Consider the following 16,896-nt stretch of genomic DNA (forward strand, 5'->3'; position numbering starts at 1 on the left):
GCCCCCTCCCTGCCAGCTTAGTACCGACCACACAGAAAGGCTACTTACCAAAAGCAAAACCTTGGAAGACCATTATTTACAAGTAAGTGCATATGATTAATGCCTTAAAGTCCATAGTCTTTCCACATACATTATCCCAGTCAATTCCAACAATGACCCTGTGAAGTTTCTAGGACCACTATTCCTATTACCATCATTACAGATAAAGGCTCACGGAGTCTGATGTAAGAGACAAGTTCATGGCCCCTTTCTCTCATTAACTAAGACAGAGATCTCCCCAAGAAGTCAGTGGTGAGAACATTCCAGAACCATCTATGTAATTCAATTACACACATCTTTTCGACGAAGACCACTGGAGCCCACTTTATCAGCCTGAGCTGTGCGGCTCTAAGTTACCAGGATCTGTAAGTCACGCCCCACCATCAAGAGCCCTTCATCATACCCAGAACAATGTCTCCTGTGTCAGAATGTAAATAGCAATGCTGAATCAAGGTTGAAGCCGAAACCCTACATTTTTCCTCGATGAAGGAAGGGTCCTACACTAAGAGCCTTCCCCTGAGCTTGGAAAAGTCTCTTTCAATGATTCAGAGCAGAAAAGAAAACAGCTGAGCCTCCCCACCCTCACATGTATCCCGAGGACCATCTGAGGGCCTGTTCTCCAGTGTAAGAGCTCTTCTCCTGCTCCCTCTGCCTACACACCCTTCTCTGGCTGAAAAGGCCTTTTCAGAAGGATCAGAGATGTGCTATAAAATCTTGGTAATAAAAATAAAATTAAAAGTAATTGAGTAATGTGAGCGTCTGGTACTCCAGTCCCAAACAGAAAGGAATGTGCCTGGGAGCCAGCAGGCAGAGCCACATTCTTCTGGTAACCCTGTTCCGGCCGGCGGGCTAGAGCGGTACTGGGGACAAGTCCTCTGACAGCATGGCTTTCCCAACATCAAAGGGTCAGATCATGTCTTCAATTTGTAACTTGGATCCTTCTCAGTTTCAAATCACAGACTGACAAAGGTTAAAGACTGACAGAGTATAAAAATCATTGTGTACCGAGTCAAGACTATGACAAGTGAAAGGAAATAACAGGAGAAAAGAGGCCCCCATGCAGAGAAGAGGATGGAAATCTACCACAGTGAGTGGCAGAGCGTACAGTAGTGAGGTTGGCTCTTCAAATAGCACAGGGCACAGTGGTGGTGATCCTGCCAAGTATTAAGTATTGTTCATGGAAGAGTCACAAACAGGGAAGGGCTGTGTCTCACTGGCGATATTATTCAGTTTGTCTATCTTTCTTTATTTTTTTAATTATTAAGAAGGGGTATTCACAAATGATAACGAGCTATTTCTCAATTTCTTTCCCTAAAAATTCTGGTTGAATTCACAACCATTTCCAGTGATACAACATTATTTACAAGAGGGAGCAAAAATAACTAATGAAATTAACCAGTCTTGCCTATTAGTATGAATAAAAATCATAAAACACCAGAAGTTTAAAAGAAGAGTCAGTATTTTCTTGAATGTATTCTTTCAGGAATATTTACACAAATGTGGCTTACGTGGTCAATATCCACCCAAAATTGTGCAGTGTTTTTTTATGGGCTAAGCTGTTTTGCCTTTTATGATGTCTCTAAACTTGAATACACCCCTGACTCTGTGCTACTCAGAGTGTGGTCTGGGGACGAGTAGCATCACCTGGGCGCTAGTTACAAATGCAGGACACCTCAGGCTTCACCCTAGATCGAATGAGTCAGAACCTATGTTTGTACAAGATCCTTGGGTGATGCATACACACAATGAAGTTTAAGAACCACCATCTAGAAAGATGTTTCATTATTTAAATACCATTTAAGCCCATTTTAACAGGTCTGCTAAAAAAGCCTTCCTTACAGTAATATGCCCTCCCGTAAGTCCCATCTATGGATGCTTTCCTGGTAACTAGAAGACTCAGGGAAGTAACTTCAATACCAAGCCTGTTGTTGGAATACTTCACATGTGAGGCTCTCATGTCCCACCCACTCAGTAACTCCTTCCCAACAGGTAACCACTATTCTGACTCCTAACACATACATTAGTTTTGCTTGTTTACTGAAATTCATACAAATGGAATTGTGCAAGATGTACCTTTCCTACCTAGCTTTTTTCATTGAATAATTCTGAAAGGATCTATCTAGTATGGATAGGGGAAAAGGGAATAATGCCCTGCTAGGGGAACAGAATGAGCAAAATAACTAGGAGGGAGAATAGCCTAGAGCATGGAAGGGGGGCTGATGAAGGAGTTTGTAGGAAAGGAAGTTGGAAAGATGGACCTTTGATGGTGGGTGGCCTTGAATGCCAGTAGATTGCCTGAAGGTGTTTGAAGGGATGAATGACATAATTAATGCTATAAGGGAGGTGACATGTCAAGGAATTTGATGTCACAGCTTGGCCCAGAGTAGAGTGAAAGAGGAGGAAACTGGAGGCAGCCAGCCCAGTGTAGTGATAGAGGTACAAGAGATAAGGATCACAGGGAAGGTGAGGGAGGAGCCTCCATTTGACATTCCAGTGTGAGGACTGGAGTGGATGGAAGGAGTTTTCTCCAGGGTCCAGAATGAGACTACTGAAAGAACAGTGGTTAAGTGCTATTCAAAAAATAATGAAGTCCAAAAAATGAAGCTTTTTTGGGAAAATAGTTTTAGGGAGGAAAATAAGTTTAATGCCATTTAGTCACCATCTGACTTACAAATCAGACTAAACCTCAGGAGGAAGGATGCAGAGATGTAGATATAGGAGGTGAAGAACAAGAGAGCAAGAACTAATAAACAAGTGTCCAGAAACCATGTGTTAGAATCAAGGCAACTGAAGTTAGTGAGAAGAGAGACCACCAAGAAACAGCACGATATACAGGACTAAACCTTGGGGAATACTCCAAGAAAAAAAGAAAAAGGAGTATGAAAAACAAGGACAGGAGAAAACCCTAAAGATCACAGAATATGTTTAGTAGCAATTCCTGCAACAGACATTCAATTTTAACTCTTTCTCTCAAGTATAACCATTGTAAATGCTGAAATCAGATTCTCCAAGGAAATACAATGTACTTCAGAAGCTTCATTAACCCTTTCTAGCATCTCACTAGATTATTACTCTGCAAATTACTGTCTAGGTATGCTAAACTTAGTAAATTATTGTTTGGGTAGACTAAATAGTAGCCCAGTATTCTGAAAGAGTTAATGGGGCTTTGAAACTGTCTGATTTACTCCTAAGGTGCTTTTCATACTCAGAACTCAAATATACTTAGCACCAACGATTTAAATGCAATCCACTAAACTGGGCATTCAAATTTCTGTCCAAATTAGAGCTAATAGATTTTTATTTAGACTTCCTAGTCATCATAAATTCTAGATGATTAACAACCAATCAACAGTAGTCTTTCATCAAGAAATCTACTACAAATAAAAGCTAAAAAAGAGACAGAAAACCTCAGCTCAGTGTCTGCATGGTAACAGTGTCTGGAAACATGAGCCTGAGGTGCATCTAGTCTGTGTATAAAATTATCCCATAGCTCAATCTGTCTTCCCTCTCTCTGTTCATCTTCCCCCTTCTACCAGATGACAATTGATAGATTTGTTTGTTAAAGCCCAGTGTTTGGGAAATTATTCAATGAGAAGTCCTAAGATGGGGGTATTCTTAAATGGTAACAATAGATAATACGAAAAGAGGAACTTAGCTTTTTGATTTAAAGCTAATTTTTATCTGCTCAAGTCACTACCAGTTATACTGTCAATGATCATATTTTACATTATTCCCTGACTGAACTTACTCTATTAATCAAAAGTTAGCAAGTTTATACACAGCATTAAGCAGTGATTTTTAAAAGATAATCCACAGAGAAGATAACAGGAACACTGCTAAAACATTAAGTTTTGTTTCATTAAAGAAATATAGCTCTTTTCCCTATTTTTCAAATTTTCTTTTAATGATGCTTTTAAAATTATAAATACAAATTTAAAGTCAAATTAGTTCTCATCAAGTCTCCAAGCAAATCTGAACAAATCAATCTTCTGAACTGCCCAACACACTAAACAATGACATTTCACTAAAATGATTTTGAAATTCCCATTAAAATTCTCAGTGGTTGAATGGCTTTTTTGTCAGATTGTCACTTTTTGACACGCGTTTCAAAGATGTTATTCTTCCTTTGCTATACAGAGTAATAACCAGGCATATCTTTAGACAAGCAGAGTTTCATCATTAATATCTTCATTTGAAAAATACTTGAAGTAGAAATTTTACCAAAGATCCTCAGTTCAGACCTGTTATGCAATCTAAAATAAATACAAGCAGAAAATTCACCAACATTTTCAAATGTTAGAGATTAGAAAATAAGGTAACTAGAATTCTATGGAGGTATATATATTATTGTTAATAATTAAATTGCATAGCTTTCACGGCACACAGAAAAATTCACATAAACCTTAGCAAAAAGACAAGCATTCTGGTTTTCTTTTTAATTTATTTTTAGTTCCACCATGGTAGGAACAAATTAAATAAAGGTTAATTTTTTTAACTAACCACAAATTAAACAACCAATGCCATATAAGTGTAGGTAGGTTACTCTTCCTCCCCCTAACTTAGTGCAGGTGAATCTGAGCAAAGGAACAGGGACATGAACACCAAGGGACAGTGAGCCTGCACGTGTTCTCTCTGGCATTTAAATTAGTTATTTGCAAAAAACTAAGCCTGCTGTACACAGAGAAATTTTCAAAAGGAATAGGTATATGAGACAAAAGCTTTCAAAGGAAATTTAAAAAGCCTTCCTTCTCTTTCTTCCCAGTCTCTTTTGAGGACAAGAAAAAAATTTAAGTTCAAAGCATCAAACTTACTGATACAGGTCCCTTGGGAGTTGAATGTGGCGGATTGGGGAAGGCACATAACCAATGTACATGTTAAATGTAGAAGAGAAAGAAATTCAAACACACAATATAAAAGATTATTTCAAACACCAGTGGAGAGAGACTTAACTTCAATTTCTACCAGAGCTTTTTTAATGCTCATGTTTTTCCACTCAAGATCATGCGGATTGAAAAAAATATTTTAATTTCATCCCAGCACAGTGCATTTTATCTAGCAGGTATGGTTTACACAGCCTCAAATAAACTACCTTTGGCCACTAATTGCCAATCATCTTAAGGCTTTTCCAGGATTTGTGCCAGAAATTTGGGAGTAGTTTAACAATCTATCCTTTTGTAATTGACACAAGTAAACATGGCCCCAAATGCAAAACAGAATCAAAAAAATACTATCTACCTCATCTACCTGAGATGCATTATTTTCTGCACATTATACACATATTACCATAAAATTGGTACAGAGTTCAAGGTCTCAATCTAGGGGCAACTCTGTGCAAGATGAGTAAGGGATGCATGTGAACACACACACACAACCACTCACTGTCTCAGTCCCTCAACAGCTATGCCAGTGTTAGGGCCATTTCCTCAGTTTTAATTGAAGGCACCGGCAATAATCCTTCAAGTCTCTTTCAACTTCTTACTACACCTATGCCTTTTATTTGCATTTCAGACTTCTAGCACGTGCTTAAGATAAATCTATCACTCCAATATAAGGTAATGAAGAGAAACAAGATGTATCCCAAACAAAGTAGGCTAGATGTGGCTTTTGGTGGTCAATGTCTTTAATGCCACTGATAATTAAGTTAAAACCCACTTATTCAATACAATTCAAACCAGATCAAAACCCTAATTGTTCAATTAATCAAAGAAAAGGGAAAGTTAAAGTACAGAATTTTTAAAAACTGATATATAGGCCTTAAACATTTACCTTTAAATATATACAGGTAATAAATGTGCTTGACATAAGGTAAAATCTTTCCTTTGAGACAAGGTCCAGTCTTTCTTATAAACCCACAATGCATTGTCACTGAAGATTTACAATGCTGATTTCTTTAACGTGGAGGAGGAAGCTACTCAACCACTGCATAGCAATCTGACTACGGAATTCTTCAAGCTTTCCCCCTAATCTTTCATAGTGTCTGACCACACCTAATTCATCAGCAATTTAAGTCTTTCCAAAGTGTTCAACTTAGTTGTCCTAAATTAATTTTATTTCATTCATATTTAATGGATTCACTTAATATTTAATTCATTTTTATTAATTGGGAAAGAAGTACAACTGCACAAACATGTTTGAAAGAACACAAATGAGTTCCAAGAAAAATATAACTGAACTGGTGTGTAAGAGGGTGGCACAAGCAGCCAGAGAGCTGCGTTCAACCAGGAAGGGGACATCATGGAGGGAATGGAGAGCAGGGTTCACGCATGCGCTAGTGAAGTGTAGGTCAACCAGGAGAGCTGCTCCCACAGGTGCTGGTGTTACCACCACAGCATATCCTCAACACTTAAGGGCCGAGTACGGGTAAAAACAGAGAAGGCTACGGGATCTTTTTAACACTTGATTTATCTTGAATGTGACAAAATTAACCTGAATTGTTTCACTTCTATTAAAAAAAAAAGATTTGCCACCCAAGAAGCACTAAATATTAACATATTAAATGTGTAAGTTGAATGTTACTTGTTTCTACAAGTCTATCTTCTGGAAAATCTGAACAGTGATATTGTGTATGTATGTGCATGTATGTACATGTTAATTAATGTGCACATATGACCGAGTATAACTCTCAATTATCTCATAATTAGCTTGGTGCCAGGTAATTTTTTTTAATTCTCTTAAGCTTTGGAATACATGGTATGGTCTTTATGGAGTTCTCTTAGCACATTTCTCTTCCTTTGTGCTCTCTATATTAGAACTCATTAAGAGGCCTTCAGCCCAGAGTCCTATTGGTACTAGGCAAGAACATCAAGACACCAGGGTGGACAGACACACAATCTGTACTGCAGATACTGAAAGGTAACGCCACTTAATCACCAATAGCCTTTCTCTGCTGTAACCTTTCTTCTTTAGAAATGTCATAACAGGCAACAGGGCTCTAAACCAGACAGCTCTGTATCTGCTCACATACTTGTAAATATTACTGCCATCCCTAAAAACAGTCCTATATAGAATAACAAGCCACACACTACTAGGTTAAGATGTTATTCTTTTCCAGACAGAAACCCATAGTGTATTTATTTAACAATACAGAGAGCAAAACAGGTATATGTTAACTCCTTTCTAAAATCCATCTGGTTCCTATTTGACACAAAACTCTTTCTCCTGGTTCTTAAACTGCTTCAGGAATGCAGGTTTTGCTATGAATAATCACATTTGTTAAATGCCATAGAAACCTGAAGTCTTTGTTTCCAAAATATAAAAACTGCTACATATTTCTCGATTTATTAAAAATCAAAAAATAAAACTAGGTAGTAATGTTCTTCATCATTTACTCAAAAATGCAATTAAAGAAATGATTAAACATTTTTTAAACTCTGAAATATACATGCTCTGAGTTTGTAACAGTAAAGGACTTGGTATCCCCAGGAAGACAAATTATGCTCAGTTATCTCAAAAGTCCTTTTGACATGCTTTTAGGTGGGCAAAATTGGTAACTGAATATAATTAATATATATTTTTTATAAACTGTAATCCTGACCTCACTTTTAGTGAACAAAACTACACACTATAGAAAAGTCAGTACTAGAAGTCAGTTACTAGTATGTGTCTATAGAAGTAAAACACGAAAGAGAAAAAATTCTTAAAATTCACTGCATGATCATATCATTTTATTCCCTGATCAAGAAATAAATGGGTATTTCCTGGATAATTCCAATTTGTTCACAGATGCTCAGTCACAATTTCAAGCAGTCCAGAGCGTCACAGTTGGTGCTTAATATTTTACTTACAAGCATTATTGTCAGCAAAACTACATACAAAAATTCCCCTTCTCAGTAGCTCCTGATGCTCAATTACAAATGATGGGGACAAGGCCCCCAGTTCCCCAGCATTATCTCCAGGAATCCACCTCCAGCTACGCTGCACTTCTCAGTTCCTTTAACACGCCGACCCTCTCCCACCACCATCCCTGTGTTCAGGCTGCTCCTACCACCCTGGATCTCCTCCCTGCCCAAAGACAGCCTCAGCCTGCTGAAATTCTACCCACACTTCTGCACTCGTAAGTATGGGCCATATTTCTCCTGGTGTTTCCAACTCAATGTGACCTTTCTAGCCCCTGAAACCCCAGTACTCCCTTTTACATTTCTCTCCAGGCACTTGCCCTTACTACCTATGTATCAGCAGCTATATAAACCCTGACCAGTTGCTACCCTCTTAAAGCAGAATCTGTGTCATCAACAGCTGCACAAAGTGAAGGAATAATACCACCGGTGATCAATGGAGATGCAGGCTGGCAAAAACAACCAACTAGTGTGTGGAAGGATGCCACAAATTACACCAACAGTGCTGCCAACAGTAAATTCTAAGAGATGTCTCTCAATATCAGTTGAGGACTGCTTAAAGCTAGTTAAGTATGAACCTAATAATCTAGAAGATGCACATGGGCTGAGCAAAAAAACAAAAACAAAAACAAAAACAAATCTAGACACAACACTGCACTGGAATTTACTGAAAGGCATATTCTATTTAACTAAAATACTATAAAAGGAACTTTTTCCAAATGTTAGACAGCAAGATAAGCAAATGTAAAATCTGAAAATCAAAATAACAGCCATAACTTTAGTGACCAAGGTGGTTTTCAAACACCCAAAGCTGACAATTTACCAAACTGAAGTTATATCATCCTTCAACACTGAGACTACACCACACCCATCCTGTCACCTGAAGCTATCTAGCCTCAAACAGACTGTTTAAAGGCGTAGCAACACTTCAGAAGCAGTAAACCAGCTTCTGTCAGCTAAGGAAAAGATTTTAAATGACCGCATCATGTTCTCTATTTTTTCGAAGGGCAGGGAGAGAGGAAGGGTGCCAATAGGGACTGAGGGAGGCTGTGGAGTAGATGTCCCTGCAAGACTTGACTTGCCAGGTGTCCCCCTATCCTCCTCAAGCCATCCCTACATCTGAGGGTCCTGCATTCCAACCCATCCAACTTCCTCACGGCCACTCTTATTCCCCACTCTCTAAAAAGCACGTCTGATCACATCCCTGACCTGCTTAAAACCACTTGGTTTTTCCATCAGGTAAAGATCGAGTCCATGTAAGGCTCTCAGATCTCACCCTGCAGCCTTATCTTACCCTGCCTCTCCCTTCAGACTTTGAACTTGGACTCCCAAAACAGTGTGTCATTTCATGCTTCCCAGGGGCTGTCCATAAACCCCTCAAGTTTCTCCCGAGCAAGGGCCTCCTGTCCCTCCTGACTGGAGGTCATTGTTATCTCCTGCATGCCTACTCTGTGCCTTGTCCAGGCTTCTGTTACTGAAGGAGGCACATGATGCTGCAATTCTGGAAAAACTGGAAAACTGGGGGACAGTGACTATTTTCTTGTTCTGCACCCTGAGTGCCCAGCAAAATGCAAGAGACATAGCAAGGAGTCCAGGAGCACACGACATCTCATCAGTGGGACCACCTCTGGACTACTGTAACACTGCAAAGGCCCAGAGGCAGACAGCTATCCATCCCAGTCACTAAATATGAGCACCAGAAAAGCCACATTCTTCTTGAAGACACTTTTATGCTACACCCTCACTAATTTCCCATTTGAGGCTGCTTTACTTCATTCATTTGTTCCAAATGTGCTCTACTACATGTCAGGCACTGTACACGGCAGGCAAGGAAGGAAGGAAGGAAGGAAGGAAGGAAGGAAGGAAGGAAGGAAGGAAGATAGATAGATAAGGTTTGTCTCCACTCTCAGGAAACTGAGAGCCTACCAGGGGATTCTATAACCCCTAATACATCATTTAGTAATTATTCCACAGTTTTTAGTACAGTACACATAGATAATAAGTACCTATATATTCGGTGCTTTTATTCTCATCCACTATTTAACCTCCTTTGGCTACTGAAGTCATTTCTATTGCTCTTGCATATTTCCCAAGTTTTACGTCCTTATGACACATGGCAACATAAAGGTGGACTGGAGGTGCCAATAAATGAAACATGCATTTACAGATAGGGAATGAAATCTCAGTTCTAGTGGTGGGAGGAACTACAGAGACAGACTAGCTCAACATTGTCATTGTACAGAACAAGTGGCCCAAGACAGAGAAAAATTGTATCAACTGCCTGGGGTCTTCCAAAAGGTTACAGCTGAACCCAACTTAGAATCGAGATCTCCTGTCTCAGCTCCATTCTCTTTACCCCTGTCCTGCTCCTCACCTGACTGTAACGTGTCCCCTATGATGTGTTAAATTCAGACCACAGTCATATGAAAAGCTGAACTGGTGTTTCTCAGGGCAGAGGAAATGACAAAAGCCAAAAGCAACAAAGTAGCACCATATAATGTCATAGCCAAATGTTTCCTTCAGCTGCTAACACTTTTTAAATTTGTGGTAAATAGAATTGTTGGTCCTAATTGTTCCGGCATGGTTACTTTCATGGCCCCTTGCTGGAGGAAGTGCACTTCTCTACTCCCCGATTTCAGGTGTGGCCATATGGCTTATTTTGGCCAATGGGATGCTAGCAAACCTGGAGCTAACAGAGGCTGGAAGTGAACTTGCACAGTAAGGCTCTCCCTCTTGTGCATCTGACATCAACCTGAAAACGTATCCCAGACAGTTACTTACCTTCCAGCCTGGGCCTCAAAGTGAGAAACAGAATGAGCTGCCCCAAGCAACTTAATACATGTGCACAAGATGTATAAGGACTCACACTTATAAGTGTATTGCACTGAGATGTTGAGAAGGTTTGTTATGCAACAAAAGCTGACTAATATAATGTCTTATCCTTCAAGTCAAAAATGCATACCTATGGTTATCTGTCACTACTGCATCCCCTCAGAGTATTAGCACACTGTTAAAGTAGAAATCAACTAATTCTCTTTTATTTCCATTTTGCTAATTTCTTGAGGCCATTTCTTATTTGAATTACCTTTAGAAAAGAACATGTCTCCAAATTAAAGTGTCATCTCCAAGTGCTTCACTGATTCTTAAGGTAGGTATTATGTAAGTGGGAGACAAATGTATTCTTTCAGTACAATCTCACAAAATGCCTCCTTCTCCCTTCAAAGCAGTAAGATTTGTCATGATCACAGTTAATTTATTAAAGATAATATTCAGCTCATGTGATGGATCCTACAGAGAGGTGGGAAGGGTGCAGGTACTAAAGATGTTTAAAAGGCTGCTTTTAAAGCCCTCAGCTGGAATAAATGTTAAGAACATTGACTTTTTATACTTTTAAAGGCCTTCCAAAATCAGGTAACATTAAACAATGACACCCAATGTAAATGTCCTTCAATTTAGCCATTTTCTTATTGCAGCTCATATCCCAATGTTGTTAAAACTACTCCAATTTAATTAATTTTCATTATCATTTATAATATTTGAAGCTCAGGAGACCTGAAATAAAATTACGTTTGTATGACAAAACACATTATGCAATACAGTCATCTAGAGGATAGAACCCCAAACTGGAAACCTATTGCTTATTTCTCCTTCTGCTTGCCATGACAAGGTTAATTTGCTTCCTTGCTTTATTCTTCTGTCTTATAAAATGACATGGATATATACATACTTCCTTTCGAAAGGATGTCATTCTCCTGTTTTACATACACACACATCAGTGTTATTTATACGCCTGGAGTATGTACAGAATTATGTATGAGCACCTGTACATTTGAGTCCACTGATGCTACACCACAGAAAATACAGGCTTGAGGGCAACTATCTTTTCATGTCCATGAGTTAATGACCTTCTTAGGAAAACGAAGGCTCGTTTGTCCATTCTGGACTACAGATAGTTAATTAGAATTTGATCAGGAAAACAAAATTAAACATTCCTCCCTGTTTTAGAACCAACATCAACAGAACGACAATGTCTTCAAGGAAGACTGGATTTGTATATACAAAACTGACGTCTAAGGATAGTCTTCAGAGGGGGAAAAAAAATCCCTCAAGGCCAAGGATTATTAACCTGGAGCCGATGGACAGACTCGAAGGGATTTAAGAACCTTAGATTGGCAGGGATAGGCAGGATGCAGGGGGTGGTAGGGAGACATACATTTTGATTTTTACTAACCAATCATTGAAATGTAGCATTTTTTAAACTATGAAAATAGGAAATGCAACACAGTATTAGCAGTACCTGTGTCTTTGACACCAATGAAAATGAATCTACACATTACAGCTACTGTCAAAAATTCAAAATATTTTACCTGCATCGACTCATTACCTCAAAATTACGGTGACTCGCCACTAAATCCTGTTATTTTAATGTATTGATAACGAAGCACATCTCTTACCAAGTGACAATCTTGATAACCGTATTCACCGTAACTGGTTATCCTTGCAATCACATGTGTTGCATCCACCTACCACGCCCCTCACTCTCCGGTCCTTATGGACTAAGGACACTGGGGCAGGGAGGAAGGCAAGCGCACAGGGGAGGGGAGAGCAGATAACGACCTATCTATGTGTCTATAGCAGTGAAATTAAAAATGGTAATTATGATGAGGCATCTGTCTATTTGGCACCATCTAAAACCGGCAAGCAGTAATTGTACAACAAGGGGGTGTTTAGTGTGTGAGGTTTAGGACACTGTGCCAGAAAACCTAAAGCATCCAAGTTGTAAAACATTGTAATAAGCAGGTAATCCTAGGCCCAGCGTCCAAGTTTCTGCCCTAACCTGTTCCTTGTGATTATGATTTTAAAACATCCCAGTGTCAGCAGGTTCACTGTGAGTCAGACCTGAAATAATAAATGGCTTATTTTCCATCCTGATGGAGGAAATACATCACGGCTCATTGTGGCTCACTTAACTGAGGCTGTTTTTACAGGAAAATATAAAAATAACTAAGTCATTCTGCCTGACCATTTTTATTTTAATCTTTTTTATTAACAAAGCTCTTTACTACCATCCACTTTAAAAAGGAAAAGCATGTTTTCAACGTAAGCTATAAAAACAATACCCCACAAACACCTAGAAGGAAAAATAATATAAACACTCGAAAAGAAAATTGAGTTTTTGACCAACAAATATCCTGGTGGCCCAAAATAATCAATTAAAGGCATTCACTTCTTCAAGATAAAGTGATGCTTATTTAAACAGTCAACCACGTGATAATGCTGTTAAATGACAGCCAAAATCTTTTACCACCATTTGTTAAGTTTGCCAGGTGTTATAAAATTACATTTATTTACACACAAATAAATACATACATTCCAGAACCTAAAGTCTCAGCTACTGTAACCTCCCAAATAAAAGTTAAGGGAAAAGTGACAGCCTCATCAAAAATAAATTCAATACATCCATACTGCATACAGACTACAGAACCCATCATGTCTGCAGATAAAATAACTACAATGAGAGAGCAGTATATTCTAGGAACAATGAGTTTGTTCTGTCCTGCTATTTTAACACACTCTGTGTAGAGACCATTGATGCTACAGAATGTAATCTTGTTTGTTATCCAGTACTGTGCTAGAGTAGGTTCAATACATTTTTTTAAAGATAATAATGAGACATCATCACTGCAGACAATGTTAGGTATATACAATGTATCTTTCAGGATTTGACCAATAAAGTTATAATTATATATCAGGTACTCAATGTATAATACATGTGAAGACAAATGAATTCATAGCTCTGCTGATTTATTATGTGGAGAGAGTTAAGTTCCATCCCATCTCCTTGAAATGGTGCTGAGAGGCAGAAACACCTGTGGAGAGTTCCCACTGACTTACCTGCCCATTCCCTTCTCACTGGACTCTTTCTGTGCCCTGAATACGAATGGGGAAATGCAGAAAGAATGCATAAAGGCAAAAAGCAAAATTTGGAATTCACTGTGTTGTTCTTCTCATTTTCAAATTAGTTTTAAGAGGCAGAAACTCTACATACACTCTCTCACAAGCCCTGCTCTCTCATTCCATCACGGCTACACTGTTATCAAGAGTGAAAAACAAACAAAACCAACCTAAGAACTTGGGCACTAGGTTCAGCCCCGCCTTCTGCAGGGATTACCAAGGACAGGGTCAGTAGTTTGGCAGAGGCCTTTCAGAAACGGGGGAGTCCCATTTCTCCTCCTTCCATTTATTAGTTGTCACATTGTGGAGACTTGACAAAATCTGGGCTTCACCACCTCTGACATAGGGTCCTATAAAGATCCAATGGCACACAGCACATCACAGACACTCAAATATTAAGAGATCATGCCATTTATGAGAAATAAGTATTACAGGTCTCCATGAATCTGTAAAATTATCAGGATGGTATCTCAAAGTTTTCAATCTTAAGGAGAAAAACAGAAAGGGTTCTTGATATGTGTGTGTGTGTGTTACACATACATACGCACACAAACATGCACACATACACAAGTCCACGCATACCTAAGGAGATTTCTTTCAAAAAGAAAGTTGACCCTACAATTTCTGTGGCCAAGAAATCTTAATCCAGGCACAAGATTTCTTGTTTTTTTTTTTTAAGTCAATTCTATGATTGGTGTATCAACCGATCTAGAATTTTAACAGCAACTTTTTAAAGAGGAAATGACCCACAAATGCTGTTTTCCCTTTCCCCATACTCTTTTAATCAGCAACACAGAGGCAAAGAACTAAACTTTAACCAGCCACAATTTTAAGAAACCTACAGATGATACCAAGTATTTGAACCTTGGCATCTTGGCTAAAAAGAACACATAATGTACATAGACGTATTTCTCCATCAGGAATATCATTAGGTCAGTGAAACACAGCCAAGTGTAAAGTGTCCTCTTTTGGCGGTGGCATGTGTGTAGGGGCAGGGTCTGTGTGGGGACCAGCTTACTGTGAGCAGTAAGAGACAGTGAGAAGGTCAGCAGACTGTCATCTCTCTCTTCCTGCAGCACACAAAGATGTGACACAGTTACATGCGGTTTGCAAGAGGCCTCCTCCCTTTATGATCTGCTTCTCTACCTCATCCCCAATCTAAATCAATTTTTATTTTCAGTTTGGTGTTTAAAAAAAAAAAAGTTACACACACAGAGGGACTTTAAGTCTGGGACTTTAATCACATCAAAGTCTGGAACTTCAAAGCTGTAGCTCCCACAGCAACAGCAACTCAGCTCCCATTTGCAATTTGGGTGTTACTGATTGACGACCCTGATGTGAGTGTGGGCAGCGAAACCAAGTTACAGGCACTGTGAATTTGAATTTCCTGACTCTCACTTGGTTGAGTTTAAGCGGGCGATTATGGGGCGTTAGCATCCGCATTTAAAACAGGCCCCCAAAGAGGAAGCACATTCAGGACCCTTGAACAAACACAAGCGTGAGCCACACCAGAACCACCTGACTGCCTATCTGGCAGCCCACCTCCTCAGATGTACAGTCTTCCATCTGGGTCCCGTGAGCAGGACCCAGCTCTCACAGAATTTAAAATTGGACCCACACAGTTGGTACCATTAAATGGCTCATCTTTCTAAGAGCCCAGGAAGAGCCTTAACAGACAGAAGGGAAGGTAAATCAAGCCCCTTTTTAAAAAGAAAAAAATAGAAGGAGAAAAACACTAGCATCCAACCCAGCATCTCTGAACTATCAGCAGTTACCTTTCCTCTACCAAGCACCATAGTGGTTTCCAAAGGTATTTTCCAGCAGTTCTAGTTCCTGATTTCAGTGGCCACTCTGGTTCAGGAATAGGAACAAAATTCAATACAAAGACGAATGTTGGAAAAGTCCCAGAAAACTGACTTGGCGCCGGTGGTTATGTGCAAGTTCACCCGGCCATACCAGGATGCTTCCCAAAGCCTAAGTGTCTGCTATATGCTTGGTCCCCACTGTCCCCATCTCCTTCAGTGGCTGGAAATTCTGAGGCTAGATACATTTAACTACCAGGATATGACCATGAGCTAAATCCACCTTAGGAAGGCAAGAGCACTGCCAGGAATATGACCCTCCGTTTCAAAGCATGACCCTGCATTATGATGGCAGCACACTTGACTCAAGGTCACTGGGATTGTAAAAGACCTGAAAATACAATCACCCAGTCTACCTCATTGTGCAAACAGAAAACTAAGGAACAAAGGGGGCAAGTCTTCAGGTAGAGGGTGTTGTTACTGAGAATGATGCTAGAAGAATCTTACTGCTGCAGTCAGTGGAAGAAGACCCAGGCCCTGGGACCTGCAGACGAAAAAGAACAAGCACAGCAATACCCCTCGTACCTTCCAACAACCTCAGCCATTCAGAAGCATTTCGAATATTTGAACAAATATAAACCAGAAAGTCTGGACAGAAAGAAAATGATGAAGGCGGGGTACTAATCCTCAGAGCACAGCCACCCTCTGAAAGCCTCACCCAGAGCCTGCTGGGCCTAAACTCTGTATAAACTAAAAAGGTCAGTTATTTAACATACTCTTACTATACAGGTTCTCCTGAGACCTTATACCTTCCTAGCTAGAAAACCATTTTTAAGTACCTGGGAGACCAATCAACACACAGTTGAGAAGAGCTGTTTCAATAGCTCCAGAAGGTATTATGACACAGGTGGAAAGTGGAAAAGTGGATGTTCCCGATGACCACCCCCAGTTACCCAGGAAGGGAGGGCATACAGCGAAATCAGAGGTACAGGAAAAGTGCATGCATGCAACAGACAGCTGCTGAGCATCTGTGTCCTGGGTTCAGAGGAATGAACAAAAGAGAAAATGTTTGTCCTTGTGGAGCCCAAGCACTAGAAGGGAGACAGACGCAGTAGGCCAGGTGGCAATACATGCTACAAGGAAAAATAAAGCAGACAGGAGGGTGGGTGGCACGTACCAGGGATGGGGGAGGCTATAATCAACAGAATGGTCAGGGAAGCTTACAGGGAAAAGGTGACAGGTGAGTAAGAGGCAACATGAAGGAA

At 39.7% G+C, this 16,896-nt stretch overlaps 1 protein-coding gene across 1 annotated transcript in view; it reads right to left on the bottom strand.

Moving 5' to 3' along the window:
• The window catches only part of FOXO1 (forkhead box O1), an 86,660-nt gene that overhangs the window by 36,392 nt on the left and 33,372 nt on the right, over positions 1 to 16,896 (bottom strand). The window lies entirely within an intron of this gene.

The sequence above is a fragment of the Vicugna pacos genome, chromosome 14 (assembly GCF_048564905.1).
Source record: "Vicugna pacos chromosome 14, VicPac4, whole genome shotgun sequence".
Classification (NCBI taxonomy): Eukaryota; Metazoa; Chordata; class Mammalia; order Artiodactyla; family Camelidae; genus Vicugna; species Vicugna pacos.